General features: G+C 32.5%; 1 protein-coding gene across 2 annotated transcripts in view; it reads right to left on the bottom strand.

The window, feature by feature from the left end:
- LOC141525304 (uncharacterized) overlaps nt 1–15,873 on the bottom strand; it is a 159,488-nt gene that overhangs the window by 40,889 nt on the left and 102,726 nt on the right. The window lies entirely within an intron of this gene.

Below are 15,873 nucleotides of genomic sequence, written 5' to 3'. Positions count from 1 at the left end.
GTTAAAAAAAAATTTAACTTTTGAGCAACTTGATTGATTAGAGTGAGCTAAACGGGATTCCAAAGAGTTCCACCAAACTTAGATTTTCTAAAAATTTGAACTGATTTGGACTAGTACATTTTAAGAAATTCCAAAAGTAAAAAATTTGAAAAACTGTTTATTTGGAATAACTTTATAATGGCTTTACCGATCGATTCTAAAAATTAATTAGCTCTTAGCCTTAAAAAACCACATCGATTGCCACCGGTCCGGTCAAAATCGGTTGATTAGTTTGTGAGATATTGCTATCAAGAAAAATTGAAAAACATGTTTTTTTTTTTAATTTCTATAAAATTTTTAGTCAGACCAAATTGCATAAAATTGCGCAAACCACGAGAAAATCGATAGATTCATTCAAAAGTTATTGTGGTTTGAAAATTCCAAAAATTGTATTCTATGAAACTTTTGTCAGACTTTTGAGCCCGAAGAGCTCAAAAGCATAGAACAGATATCTATTTGAGTTTAGAGAGCTCAAAATAATACGAGAATCATATTTTTGAGCTCGAATAGCTCAAAAACAAAATAAGTGAAATGTTGAGCGCCTACGTATGGAGTTAACGGAAAGTCGCAGGGATTGCCTTTAGGGTCAACGTTTTTCCTAACTATTTATGTTGCTACAACAGTATTCTTATAATGAAAAAATCAAATTACTGTCACAGGAATGTATCATGTCGCAGTCCTTATTTTTTTTCCATGCGGAACATAATTTATACTGACTCAACAGAATTGTTAGTTGATGGCGTAATAGTAGAATTCTTTAATGTATTTACCCTAATAGCCATGCTGAACGAAAGGTGACGCTAATATGATCGTTAACTTTGATACAATGTACAGTTGCAACTAGTCAACAACTTGATGGAAATACCTTGAATGTAAGACTTGACCATAACTTTCCGGAAAGTTGATGAGAAAGTATGTCAATGTAACAGACTCAGAGAAACTCGTTATTTTAAGCACAGATAGGTAACATACCGACGATCATTTTTGTGACGTTCAAAAATTTCCATTGGAATAAAAAATAAAAAAAATCGGCACGTATGGGAACCGAACCGTGAACCTCACGCTTGAAAGACTAATTATCTACCTGTTTACATACGAGACTTACTTGACGAGCAAAGTTTGTTGTAAGTACAAGTAACCCGATGAAAAAAGTTTTTGTCTAATTATATATGATTATATATAATCATGTCTACAATCATACATAATTATCTATAATCATGCATGATTATACATAGGATTATATACATTTACACATACATGGAGGAAAAAATATCGCTCTTATCACTATACGTATAGTGATATAATACAAATGTTTGTTAACAGTCGCTATACATATGATTGTGATAATGACGATACAAAGTTTCGTGTTTATCACGATGTTTTTTTTCCGTGTAAGTCTATACATAATTAGATCTGATCATATTTGGCTGTTATAACTTCATATGTAATCATATATAAGTCGATATATGATCAGATCTGATTATATATGAGTCTATCTACAATTAGATATGATCATACTTGGCTGAAATAACTCTACACATAATCATATATAATTCTATATATGATCAGATCTGATTATAGATGAGTCTATATATAATTAGATCTGATCAGAATTGCATAGTCAGATTTTATCAAAATTTTTCCTTTGAAAATAAAAAAAAATAGTATATTACATTACAGGGGCAGAAAGTTCAGGGCTCTCAAATTTCTGTCCGTGTAGTGTATACTAGTTTTCTTGCTATCCCGTCGAAAGTACGCAAAAAATTGCTTAGAAAAAAAATTGATGCCTGCCCCCGACATTTGCGGCACGAGCGAAGAGCGTGCTGCTGGTCGGGGGCAGGCATCAAATACACCTGTCAATAAAGATATCAATCTTAATCTTAGTAATCCACCCTTATGAAAATAATAGTCATTATCTAATAAACATGACTATATTTTTAAATCATAATTTGAAAATTATTTTATAACAGCCATCTTTATTTATTCATCACATTTAACTTACTAATATTCAGTCATTTTTTTTTTTAATAATAAGAAGTTTTAAATAAATTGCATGTATTATTATTAAATATAAACTTAAAATAGAACTTAATATGAGTTGCAGTAACCATTTTTGGCATATTATTCATCTCTTTTAGTAGTTTCACTATTTGAATAATAAAAATAATTGGTTATATTGCCGTGAAATACACAATTTTCGAATTTCACACTATCAGTAGATGGAGATACCGATTCTTCATTATTTGATGAAATACTTGTTTCTTGGGGCTTATGTTTTTTCTATGGGGGTTCATTCTCTTTTTGATGAGAAAAAACTGAGATTGGCTTCTTTTTCATAAAATGAGTAGGTTGTGCTATTTGAGGATCAGTTATTATGATGTCTTGATTGTTTCCTGTAGTAAACAAAGGTCGCAGTGATTTTGATTTCTCTGATATAAATGAATTTTCGATTGCTGTCAGAGTATCATTATCAAAGTCTAAATCTTCAGAAAAACTATTACAATCGGCTTCTATTTGTGTAGACTTTTTCTTTGGATCAGTGCTTAGCGGTTTAGTTGTAATAATTCGACTCGTAAATGGTTGAGAATTTGATTGGGCATTGGCTTTAGCCGCAATAGTAATACCATCAAATATTTTTTGTTTGTTCATCAACGAGTTTTCAATATATCCTGCACAGAAAAAAAAAATTAACTTGATTCAAGAGAAAAATTCTTGAATCAAGTAAAATTTTCTTAAATCAAGAATTTTTTTACTCAAATCAAGAATATTAAGTTTTTCAGAATTTTATACTTGATTTAAGAAGATTTTTTTCTGTGTGTAAATATATATTAAATTTTCATACTATAGAAAATATAATAGTTATTTCTTTTAATAAATAAAAGAATTACCTTCTGCTATACCTGCTGACTTCCACCCTCCCAATTGCTTAAGCATTGTGGTGTTTGCCCCAGAGTTAGATAACAGTGTAGCTGAAGTTCTGCGTAAGCAGTGTCCCGTGTAACGTTGTGGCTCATTCAATTCCAAATATTCGACGATAATTTTAGGAATTTGACCAATTTTATTGCGGCCTATTACTTGTCGCTGACATTTGCCCTTCTGAAATTGTATAAAAAATCTTTCTGTTTTAAAATCAGTGAGCTTGAATGCTATATATTTTTTGACTGTTTTATAAAAAAGGTCTCCAATTACATATTTACACGGCAGACCATTCTTAGAATCATTAATGGAAACTAAGTATTTTCCACCAAGGTCTTCAACATCAGCGACTTGGAGCTCTTTCAGCTCATCACATCTCGTAGCCCCAGAAACACCAAAGATTAGCACAACCTTTAAATTTAAAAATTAACGTAAATACATAAATTAATTAATTAATTAATAGAATTAATGAGAAATACATACTTTATGAGCTAAATAGTCATAGTCCGGTGCATCATTTAAAAATTTCATGACCTGGTCCCATGTTAAAACAGAAAGTTTCTTGGGCTTATAACCCTTAGAATTATTTTTAACTAGGTTTTTCAACTTGTGAAATTGGTTAATATCAATATTGTCTCTGGCCCTCAATGTCGACTTTAGCATCGAACAGACACTCCAGATAGTAGATGGATTTAATTTTGCACTTAGATTTTTGAAATACACGATTAGATTGCTTTCCTCAGCCTGTGATAATGCATTTTCATTTTCGTGTTTCCACTTTTGGTAGGTATTATAGACTAGCATGTGTCTCTCAGCAGACTTCTTCGGTAAAGTGTCAGTTTCCACAATTAATTGTGCTTCAGCTTCAAAATTTTTACTAACATCTTCTTCATCAGTTGAGTCATCAGATGATAAAGGTGTTATGTTATTCATTTTATTATTTTGATTTTTTACACTTTAGCAACTGCTATTTTTTTAATAATATCCACTAGTGTTTATTAAAACGCTAGGATTAACTTTCAATAAATAAACTTTGAGGTTATCTGAGCGAGAATGTGGCAGAGCTCCCAACTGCGTGGATCGTATTTTTTTCGAGACTTGCATGAAAGGGCATAGAGGTGGGGATATTCACGAGAGCTCTACGAAAGTAACCGAGTGTGTCGTGAACGGTAGTATGATCGGAGTCTCATGTATTGAGTACTAGTGCACGCGAAAATTTTTTTATTCCTGCCTGTATAGAGGGCGCACGTATAGCTACACCGATGCATGAAAGATAGGCTTCCTGCCGTGAAGTCGCAGCAGAATACCCGTACGTTCGACTGGCGTAGTAAGAAAAATAATTTAAACTTCTTTTAATTGTCAAGAAATTCTATGTTTTTTTTTTTTTTTTTTTATAGAAAAGCGAAAAAAATCTTCCAAAGACATCGCTATCATTGAAAGATGATGCTCGGTAGTGTGGGATTTTTACTCATTAAAAAAAACTCCTCTCTCTTCCTCCGTGGATGGTACGGATATGACTGAATCGAAACCGCATAAACATTACTTCAATCCAGTCCATGTTGCGTCTCACGACGCCTACTCCTGGTTACTGGCCCCTTTCAGCGATTCTTGCTTTGCGAAGGCACTGCGCGTAGGATGCAACAGCTGACCAATTATCTTCTTTTCTAAGCACGCAGGCTATCAAGCTCTCGGGGGAGAGCGTGGTGCCAATAGTTTCTTCGGTGCTGTATCCGTAGTCCTTCCACCGATCACACTCAAAGAAGGTGTGCTCGGCGTTGTCAATTTTGTCTGAGCAGTATTTGCACGTTGGTGTGCTGTGCAGATCCATTTTGAAAAGATAGGCATTGAACTGCCTATGTCCCGTCAATAGCTGGGTCAGGAAGAAGTCTGTTACTCCGTGCTTCCGAGAAAGCCAGGCCTTTATGTTCGAAAGCGGGCGTGCTGTCCATCTGCCTGTTTCCATGGTTGTCCATCGGTCCTGCTACTCATGTAGCGTTTCCATTTTTATTGTGGCTCTTGCCTCCTTAGAGTTGTCACCATTTAATTCGGCGTCGTAGATTTTCACCCTCTCGAATGCTAGTAAGTCGATTGGCGTGGCTCCTGCTATGACCAATACGGCCGCTTCTGAGACCGTGCAGTAGACACAGGTGTCTCTGAGCGCTCCTCGTCGTTGCTATCGTGCGCCGGTAGGTCTTTTGTTTAAGAATATCTGCCCATATCTCCGCTCCGTAGAGTAATATCGAGTGGACTGCTTCTAGAAGCAGCCTCCTTTTTCTGGTTTGTCGTCCTACCGTGTTGGTCATGATTCTCGACAGGTTTGATTCTGTCTTGTTTGCTTTCGCGCCAGCGTTTTCGAGGTGTTCTCGAAAAGACAGCTTATACTCGATCACTACTTCTAAATAACACAATGCCCTCGTAGATGGCAGTGTTGTCCCACCCATGTCGATAATGAAAGGTTTTGGGAACCACTTTTGTCGAGTCAAGACGACGACCTCAGTTTTTTGCTTGGCGAGTTTCAGGTGGTGTTTTTCAAGCCAATTTTCGATGGCGTCAATGGTTTTTCGAACAAGTAGTTCTGCCTCCTCGACACTGTCTACTACTATCATAGCTGCGACGTCGTCCGCGAAGCCCGTGAGTTGCACTTGTTCTGGCGACGAGATTTCCAGGAGTTCGTCATAATCCGCGTTCCATAGGTCGGGCTCCATGCTTAAACTTTGCGGCACGCCAGCCGTTATGTCATGTTCTTGTGGGCCTTCCGTCGTTTCTGCTATTAGCGTTCTTTTGTCAAGATAGTCATAAACTATTGCCAGATTTTCTGGCTTCACGTTAAATTTGTGCTACAAAGCATCTAGAATGTCACCCTAATTTACGTTGTTGAAGGCGTTTTTGATGTCTAGTGTGAGGACAAGACACACCTTGCGGGCTTTGAGGCTACCAGACCATGCTTCTCTCGCTGTCCCTACGACTTTCTGGATCACGCCGACTGTCGATCGTCCTTTCCGAAAGCCATGTTGGTTTGTAGCAAAGCCTCCAGCACGATCAATATCTTTGCCTACTCTTCCCTGTATGAGCTTTTAGAGCAGTTTTCCTGCAATGTCAAGCATGAAGAGTGGTCTGAACGACGAAGGTGTTATACGACTACCTTTACCTCTGTCCAACAGAACCAATCTTTGCCGTTTCCAAGCCGTTGGAAACGTGCTGGTTGCTAGGCATGCATTGTAAGCGTTCAGTATATCTGGGTATTCCAGGGCTACAATCTTTATTACCGATGCCGGGATACCATCAGGGCTAGATGTTTTTCCTGTCTTTAGAGTCTTCACCGTATCCTGTAGTTCCCTGGTTGTGAAAGGTGTTCCGCTATTTTACGGATGTCTTCTTTCCGGTGGTGAATGTTTGGGAAACAGCTCTACTACGATGCTGCTCATTAAAGCAGGTGGTCTTCTGGTAAAGCCTTTCCAAGTCGTTTGACGACAATTTCGGAGGCTTTACCCCAGATGTCTTTATCGAGGTCGTTTCAGATCTCTTCCCACAATTTTGCTTTGATAGCCTGGTTTAGGTTCTTTTTAGTCTGCTTGTACTCGCTCGAATGTAGATCTTGATTGGGGGAGCGTTTTCCAGCTCTCGTTACTAGCCGACGTAGCTTGTCGCATTTTTTTCGGAATTCTGCTATGTCTAGTGACCACCAGTACGCAAGCCTGTGAAAACCCCGGTTTTTTTAGCCGCCGCATACAGGCGTCGCACGAGGCAGCAATTACTTTCATCGTATTTAGTACTGTTTTTTCAGTCCCGCTGAGAGTGTTTGGGATCGAGTTGTTTTGCAGAGTAGACCAGCTTTGTTTACGTGACTTTCGCAGTGCCTCTACATCAAGCTTCCTGGCGTTCCACTTTCGCTTAGAAAGGTCGCGTTGTGAAACCGGGGCTAATGCCAGTCCAACGTTGAATGTCACAAATCGGTAATCACTGCCACTGTATTCTTCAGATACAGTCCAGTCTTCGATCATGTTGGCAAACCTTAGAGTCGCCAACGATATGTCGAGGATGGATTCCTGGTACCCTGGTCTTATAAAAGTCCTGATGCTCCCAGTATTCAGCACTATGAAGTCGAGTCTAGCCGCGATTTAGCGACCTCATTACCTCTGGTGTCGGAGAAAGCAGCGCTCCATTTAGCCGATTTAGCGTTGAAGTCACCAGCTACGATGACTTCGCTGTCGAACTTAGTGATCGCATCTTCTATATTTGCCAGTTTCTGTCAAATTGCCTTACAAACCGCGGAGCCAGAAATATGACATAAGCCATCTCGAGCTTCTTTATCCGGTGCACAGAGGAATCATTTTGGCTTCTCCGTGCAGTCTGCAGATTTGTGGTTTTCTTCGCCACATTTGTAGCAACACTTGATTCTGTCCGGTCCCGTACAGTTTCTTGTTTGGTGCCCATAACCAAGGCATTTAAAGCATCGGGTTACTTTCGCAACTGGACGTATGCGACAGTTAACCGATCCGATCATTATACGGGCCTTGTCAAGGATCTTGATTGCGCTAGCCTCGTCTATCTTGCAGAAGGCTGACCAGTTGCCTCGCACTTTCATCCGATCGGTCTACGATACTTACCTGTGTCTTGGTCAGACTCCAGGTAGAGTATCATCGTCTTGAATTACTTGGTGAAGAGTATTCAGCTGAGTAATACTCCCGAGAAAGAATTGCTGGTAAAATTTATTTTCAAAACGAAGTCGACAATTTCTAAGTTTTTGATTTCAATAGAATAATTTAGTCGAAACACTCATAATTATTTTCTATTTTAATTGTCATTCTTCCGTTATCTATCCATTCCGTCAGACAAATCCTTAGTATTTACTTTTTGAAATAATTTCTTCCAAGAATTATTTTCTATTCTTTTGAATTTAGTTCAAAATTATTTTTTTCTGCTCGCTAAACTGGCACAAACTCAAAATAATTTCTCACACTCTTCAAATTTCTAATTTAATCAAACCATCAGTAATAATAATATAATAATATTAACTAAACAATACAATAACAAAAATTAATGAATAATCGTCATAATAATCAGACTAATTATTTCTATTAAATTTTAAGTGATTAATAAAAATAACAATAACCTCTTAATAAACTAATTAAACAACTTAGGTCACATACTTCTGTCAGACTTTCGAGCTTCGGGGCTCAAAATGAAACGAAAATTATATTTTTGAGCTCGAAGAGTTTAAAAACATAATAAGGGCAATTTTAAACGCTTAAGCTTGGAGTTAGAGGGAGTTTGCAGAGATAGCCTTCAGGGTCAGCCGTTTTTCTAATTTTTAATTCTGAAATAATGTCTTCATTTGATAATCTTTTTAGAATATAAAAAGATTTAACTAGCATACGAAATGTCTGATTCTATTGAATACTTTTTAATTCTGAATTAATGTCTTTATTTGATTATCTTTCTTGAATAGAATATGATTTTATAGTATTCAAATTTTCAATTGTGTAAAATACTTTCCAATCCTAAAACAATGTCTAAATTTAAAAATTTGTTGAGAATATTGCAGAATTAAACTAGAATTTAAGCTTTTCATTCTGTAGAATACTATTCAGCCCCATAACTGATTATTTTCAGCTAATTTGACTTAATTTTCAAATTTAAAAATGCATTTCTCGGTGTTCACAGGATATTAAGAAAGAAAACTCATAAAAATCACAGAGTAGACTTGATGGAAGATCTCGAGACCCATAATTGATAGATCCACCTCATAGATATAGAGGAACAGCTCAATAAGCAGCGATTTATGGCTTATTTCACTGGAATTTGACTTTCAAGAAATTCATTCCTTAGTGTCAAACTTGAAATAAATATGAAAAATTTGTTTAGAAAAACGAAATATTTTGCTAAGATTTGAAAAAATATGTCATACGTTCAAAATTAAAAAAAAAACTCGAAAACGGTTGATTCTGAAGGCCATCCCTGCAACTTCCCGCTAATTCCATATTTAAGCTCTTTAAATTGCACTTTTATGAATTTTTGAGCTTTTCGAGCTCAAAAATATAATTCATATTTTATTTCGAGCTTAAAGAGTTAGCTGTTTTGAACTGAGAGTTTGATACAACAGTATTTTTTGAATTTTCAAACCGCAAAACTTCTGAATAAATTCAGTCAAGCCGTTCAAAAGTTATAAGAGGTTGAAACATATAAACACACACATACAGCCGCATGGACACCGAATTAAAGTTAAAGGATTATTGATTTTATAAATTTTTCATTAGTCTGTTATCGACAGAAATTTAATTTGTCAATGAATTCTTCATCGGCTTATAAAATAAACGATTCATTTAAATGACAAATTCTGGTGAAGGAAGTCATCAATCGCTACTTATGGGGCTATTTCTCCGTGTCAATATGGTAGATCGATTGTGGGTCTGGAAATCTCCTGTAAGGTCTATTCTATGATTTCCATGAGTTTTCTTCGTTACTATCGATGGACACCGAGAAATGAATTTCAAAAGTCAAATTTCTGTCAAATCAATCAAAAAAAGCCACTTATAGAGCTGTTACTCGGTGTCCATCGGATGGATCAATCGTTTACGGATCTCGAGAATTTTTTATTTTTATCTCTGAAAATATTCATTTTATCAAAAAATTGATAAGAACATTTTTTATTGGTTTTTCAACTTTAAACATTTTTTTCAAAGTAGAAATTCCTGTTAAACTTACGGTTCTCGAGTTATCACTATTTAAACAATTAAATTGTTATTGACAATTGTTTGAATGGTTTGTCAACAAATTAAATACGATATTCGTAAAACTTGACTTGAAATAATTGAATTTAAAAATTATTTTAGTCTACAATCAACAAAATTAGCAATTTTAATGTCTATTCAAATCATTACACAATCAGCAGAACATAATGAAATTTAGATGTGGTTTCAAAATTCGTGAGAATTTAACAGAGTTAAAAATTTTCAAGCATAATCGAATCATTTTATATCTTATGAAAAAAATTAAATTGAGACGATATGTTAGAATTTAATAGTATTCTACAGAATAAAAAACTTACATTCTAGTTCAATTCTTCAATGTTCTCAACAAATTTTCAAATTTAGACATTATTTTAGGATTCGAAAGGATTCTACAGAATTGAAAATTTGAATACTATAAAAATCATATTTTATTCAAGAAAGATAATCGAATAAAGACATTATTTTAGGATTAAAAATTAGGAAAATGGTTAACCCTAAAGGCTATCCCTGCAACCTCCCGCGAATTCCAAATTCAAGCGTTCAAAATAGAGTATTAGGTAAACCGCGGTGCACTTCTTTCCCATAGAGTAATTATTGATACCTTGTTCAAACCGAGTGAGAGTTGCTTCTCTCGGGCAGGCAACTTCACTCTGGTGTCTGAAATCGTTTTGTTTCATCCCTAGTCACACAATATACTATTCAAATAATAGCGCAATATTTAAATGACTGAAATTTAATTTCTTGACGTAAAATCACAGGAAATTATACTTTTACTCGCTTGGCGGTTTAATAATTTTGAGTTCATGCCACATAAATTCAAGACGATATATTGTTATCATTTTTACACTGTCATTTATACTGAATGAAGTCGAAAATATTTTTTCGGCTTCGCCTTGGCCAACGATTACATGTGATCCGAACAAAAACAGTTTCACTGTTAAAAATTGCGCCAAGTCCACGTTCATAAAACTCATCTAAATAACATCTGCACTTTGCAAAAAAAATAAGACTCGTTACAATAATTTTCATTCTATACAAAAAAAAATTAAATACAAAAAAATACCAAGAAACCGTCATAATGTTGAAAAAATTGAAAAAAATTTGTTGAAAATTTAAAAATTAAGAAAAAATTTTTTTATCGTACTTGGCGCGCGTCATTGAGTACCCCAAATTTTTTCAGGATACATGAACATCCTTTTAATGTTTCAACATTTATAAGTAAGTCAACCTATAAAATTGAGTATACTTCAATGATGTGAATCTATAAACATAACAATGTATGAAATCATATATTATATAATTAGAGCTGATAAGATATAATATATATATATATATATATATATATATATATATATATATATATATATATATATATATATATATATATATATATATACACAATTATACATATTTACATTACATAAATTCAAGCGAAATCGTTTTTTCTCGGGTTGAAATTCGTCCGAAAAAATTTGGGGTACTCAATGACGCGCGCCAAGAACGATAAAAAAATTTTTTCTTAATTTTTAAATTTTCAACAAATTTTTTTCAATTTTTTCAACATTATGACGGTTTCTTGGTATTTTTTTGTATTTAACTTTTTTTGTATAGAATGAAAATTATTGTAACGAGTCTTATTTTTTTTGCAAAGTGCAGATGTTATTGAGATGAGTTTTATGAACGTGGACTTGGCGCAATTTTTAACAGTGAAACTGTTTTTGTTCGATTTCATATCTTTTTGTTAAGTGTAATTTTTGCTCGCCTTTTAATACATTCTTAATTTTAAAATTGAACTTTTCCCGCGCAAAATTATAAATATGTAAATAAATGAATTAATGCAGGTAAAGCTATTATCATATAAAAGGTTATTTGTTCGTTAATTTTGAAAATCAAATCCTAACAAAAAAATTAAAATTCTGTTTCTCTCATAGTAGCTAGTAGCATTAAAAAACTTAACGTGACTGACCCGTGTAATCTCTTCGGTTTCAATCAATTAACTAGCTTATCAATGGGGATTTTAAATTTTTTATGTATATATAGTTAAAGTTTAACATTTTTTTGAATTAAAAATGTTGTTAATCTAGATTTAACGCTCTACTACACATTAATTTAACAATAACAATAATTATTTTGGTAATGATAAACAATAATAATGATACTTTTAACATCAATTTATCATTACCGATATAATAAATTTCATTTTTATAATGATTATTATTGTTATTGTTACAATGACATTATTGTTAATAAAGGGGACAATGCATCATACGCATAATTGTAATACCTATGGCCTAAAAATTATAATTATTTGAAATCCGCTCGATTGAATAACAATGCCACCTACAGGCAATGACTACAAAGTCGTAGAATGTATACACTATCCAATGAGAATTACCTAAATCTTGATCTGCTGGCCTGAAGGAAGAAAGTAAAACTCAAACAATCTTTAGCCTGTTGTGTATTTAGTCTAGTTAATAAATGAAATTCAATAGAAAGAATAGGTTTGAAAACCATCCACATATGAAGTTGTTCGATAGTTTGTTCTAGAAATTTTGTATTTATAAAGTATTTAAACATTCTTAATTTCAAAATTAAATTTTTCCCGCGCAAAATTGAAAATTCATAAATGAATAAATTAATGCAGGCAAAGCTATTCTAATATGATAGGTTGTTTATTCGTTAATTTTGATAATCAAATCCTAATAAAAAAATTGAAATTCTGTTTCTCTCATAGTAGCTAGTAGCATTAAAAAACTTAACGTGACTGATTCGCGTAAACTCCGCGGTTAAAAGCGATTAACTATCTTATTAATAGGGATTTTACATTTTTATTTATATACAGTAAAAATTTTAACATTTTTTTAATTAAAAAAGTTGTTGATTTGGATTTAATACTCTAATACACATTAATTTAATAATAACAATAATTTATTCAGTAATAATAATGATAATGATATTTTTAACCTCAATTTGGTATTACCGATATAATTAATTTCAGTCTCATAATTTTTATTATTAGTGTTATTGTTATTATGACATTGTTGTAAGTAAATGACACAATACACCATGCGCATAATTGTAAGACTTTTCACCTAAAGATTACAATTATTTGAAATCCACTTGATTGGATAACAATGCAACCTATCGGCAACGACCACAAAATCATAGAATGGTACACTATCCAATGGGAATAACCTCTGATTATGATTGTTCATGTACAAAAAACCTTTGTTCCAACTTCAAATTGTTTATTTCTTGTTTAATTAATATTTTTAATAAGCTGAATATTTGTATTCTAAATATTTGCACTGCGCATGCGTCAACTTTACGTTTAGACTTTCAGCGCGGACTTTTGAAAATTATATTGACCAGCACAGTGATTAGAGTAAGTGTATTTTTCTTGTAATTTCAATTATAGAGGTCACAGGACAAAAGGGCAACGTGTAGTTTTTAATAATTTTATAATAAGTTTTATTTTAATAAAGTATTGAAATTTTTTGTTAATTGTTATGGATTTTTTTTTTTTTTTTTTTTTAATAGTTCGTAGTATTCATGAAAATAGAATTGATGAAAATAAAAAAAAATGTACATGCATTAATTTACAATTCTCTCGATATTTTTAAAAAATTTAGAATGAAATGAATATTTATTAGTTATTTATTTATTTACTTAATGATATTGATATTGGCTGACGTCTAACAATTTTTTTTTAATTATTTAAATTAATTAAATAGTAATTCCTAAAAAATTACACTCGTAAATTTTTTAATTTTTACACATGAGATGTGCTTGTCACTATAATTTTCAAAAGACCGCGCTAAAAGTCTATATACGTAAAGTTGACGCATGCGCAGTGCAAATATTTAGAATGCATACATACAGCTAATTAAAAATGTTAATTAAACAACAAATAAAAAATGTGAATTAGGAACAAATGTTAAATATACATGAACAATCAAAAATAGAGGCTTGATGACCCAAATTGCTACCAAAATATTAAAAAATGCGACAGGGGGGCTAACTTAAAGGTACATTATTAATAAATTCTTTTTAAAATAAATAAATGGAGAACGATCAAATGTTGAGAGTGAATAATAAAGAACAAACGAAAAGCTGAAAACGTGGTAGAAAAAAAAATCAAAAATTAAAAGAAAAAAATTTGGGGTTCTAACTTCAGTGAGCTATCCCGTTGAATCTACAGTTTATGTAGAAATAATTCCAGTGCACACTGGTGGTTGTAGATGCAAGCTGTGAATTAACTTTTTCAGTGTAGTTGCGTATCTATAGTAAGATTACTACACATTTTTATTTTATCTAGTCTGTGGCGGTGACTTTTCTCCATGAAAAAAAAGTCAGGATCGAAATTTCTGGGCTTACTATAGTTTGTGCTGATAAAATTTAATAATTTTAAGTGAATTAAATGTTATAATTGATTATAATTAATTAATATCAGTAAAATAGAGTATGACTTATTTTTATGATATATCATTTTGGAAAAAGGAGTACCATATAATTAAATAAAATTTTGCAACCTCGAAATACCATTCTGCTTACAGTAAACACAGTCGGTAGTCTGGTGCTCCGTTTACAACGGAATTTTTGAACGGAACTTGGCGCCAGATTCTACCGAATCTGTGGATGACAACGTAGGTAGTGACATCTGAAAGCGACTAAAAATATCACACTGATTTTTAAGTGTAGTCTAAAAATATGAAACATTGGAAATTAGATTTTTAGTTAAGAAGTGTTTCTATGCAGAGATTTTTGAATAAAAAATTTAATTTAAACAGTTATATTCAACGTTGTCTGAATCGAAATAATTCTGATTTCTAAAAATAAATCATTTTTTCATAAAAAAATTTCTCCCTAGCACTTTTGCTATTGAAAAATGAAAAGATGAATTTAATTTTTTAATTTTTATATTTTTGTAATAAAAAGATAATTTTTTATTTTTCATTTTTTATTTCTGTGATAACAAGAATACTTATCATTCAAAATAAAATATAAACTTATTTCACGAAAAAATATAAGTATGAAATGAAGAATAGTTTATATTGATGAACTAAATTATCAATTAGAAGCTTTCCATTTCAGATAAATTTTAAAAGAAAATTAAGTAACTTTGAAATTTTTTATAACTAAGAAAATTGTAAATTTGAATTTAATAATTCAATGATTAATGATTTAATAACAATCATGATAAGAATAGAGATAAATATTTTTATTCCTATTATTTTTGTCATTAATTTAGTATTACCATTATTATTATTTTCAATATTATCGTTACTATTATTATTATTATTATACGGCTCCGTATACATGCGAAGTTTTTCGAGTAAAATTTGAATTTCCCGGGAATTTATATTGCTCCGTACACATCCGGAGCCATATCGTTCATTAGCCGTACCTTTAGGCACATTCAATTTGAATTTATTAATACTTTCTCGCTAAAAGTTTAAAGTAAATCAAAGCAATTAAATAAGAAGGTAATTGTAAGCGAATCACCGTAGTTCATTAGAACATATGTGTGTGAGTCCCTTCAAGATTGGAGTTTACTTGAAGCTACAGTATATGTAGAAAGAATTCCAGTGCATCCTGGCGAGTGTAGATCCAAGCTGCGAAATATCTTTTTTTAACTGTAGTTTCCCATCTATCGAAGGATTACTATGCATTCTCGAATTATTTAGTCTGTGGCAGATCACTTTGCCCATTGAAAAAAAGTTAGGATCGAAATTTTTGCATTGTTATAGTTTGTGCTGATTAAATTTAATAATATTAAGCAGATTAATTGTTATAATTGCATATAATCAATTAATATCAGGAAAATAAGGTATGAACTACCGTTATAATACTAATTTAAGGAAAAAAAGGACCGTCGAATTAAAAATAAATTTGCAACCTCTAAAAAACGTGATGCTTACAGTAAACACAGTCGGTAGTCTGGCGCTCCGTTTACAACGGAATTTTTGAACGGAACTTGGCGCCAGATTCTACCGAATCTGTGGATCTAAGACATTTCTTACTTTTCTTCCCTCGGTGTGTAATATACTATTACTATGTGTTATAGTACCTAAATTCATAGAAGAAATATAAGTAAGAAACATATGCATATATCTTATCAAAAAAGTTTTATACTTGATAAATTTCGATCAATCTCTAATATTAAAAAAATTCACCCCCCAAATTA

This window comes from Cotesia typhae, unplaced genomic scaffold, assembly GCF_013202065.1.
Source record: "Cotesia typhae breed Kobodo isofemale line unplaced genomic scaffold, CoteBio_Ctyphae contig_26, whole genome shotgun sequence".
Classification (NCBI taxonomy): Eukaryota; Metazoa; Arthropoda; class Insecta; order Hymenoptera; family Braconidae; genus Cotesia; species Cotesia typhae.
Note: the sequence above shows the minus strand (reverse complement) of the source record. Positions and strands in the feature narration are given on the sequence as shown.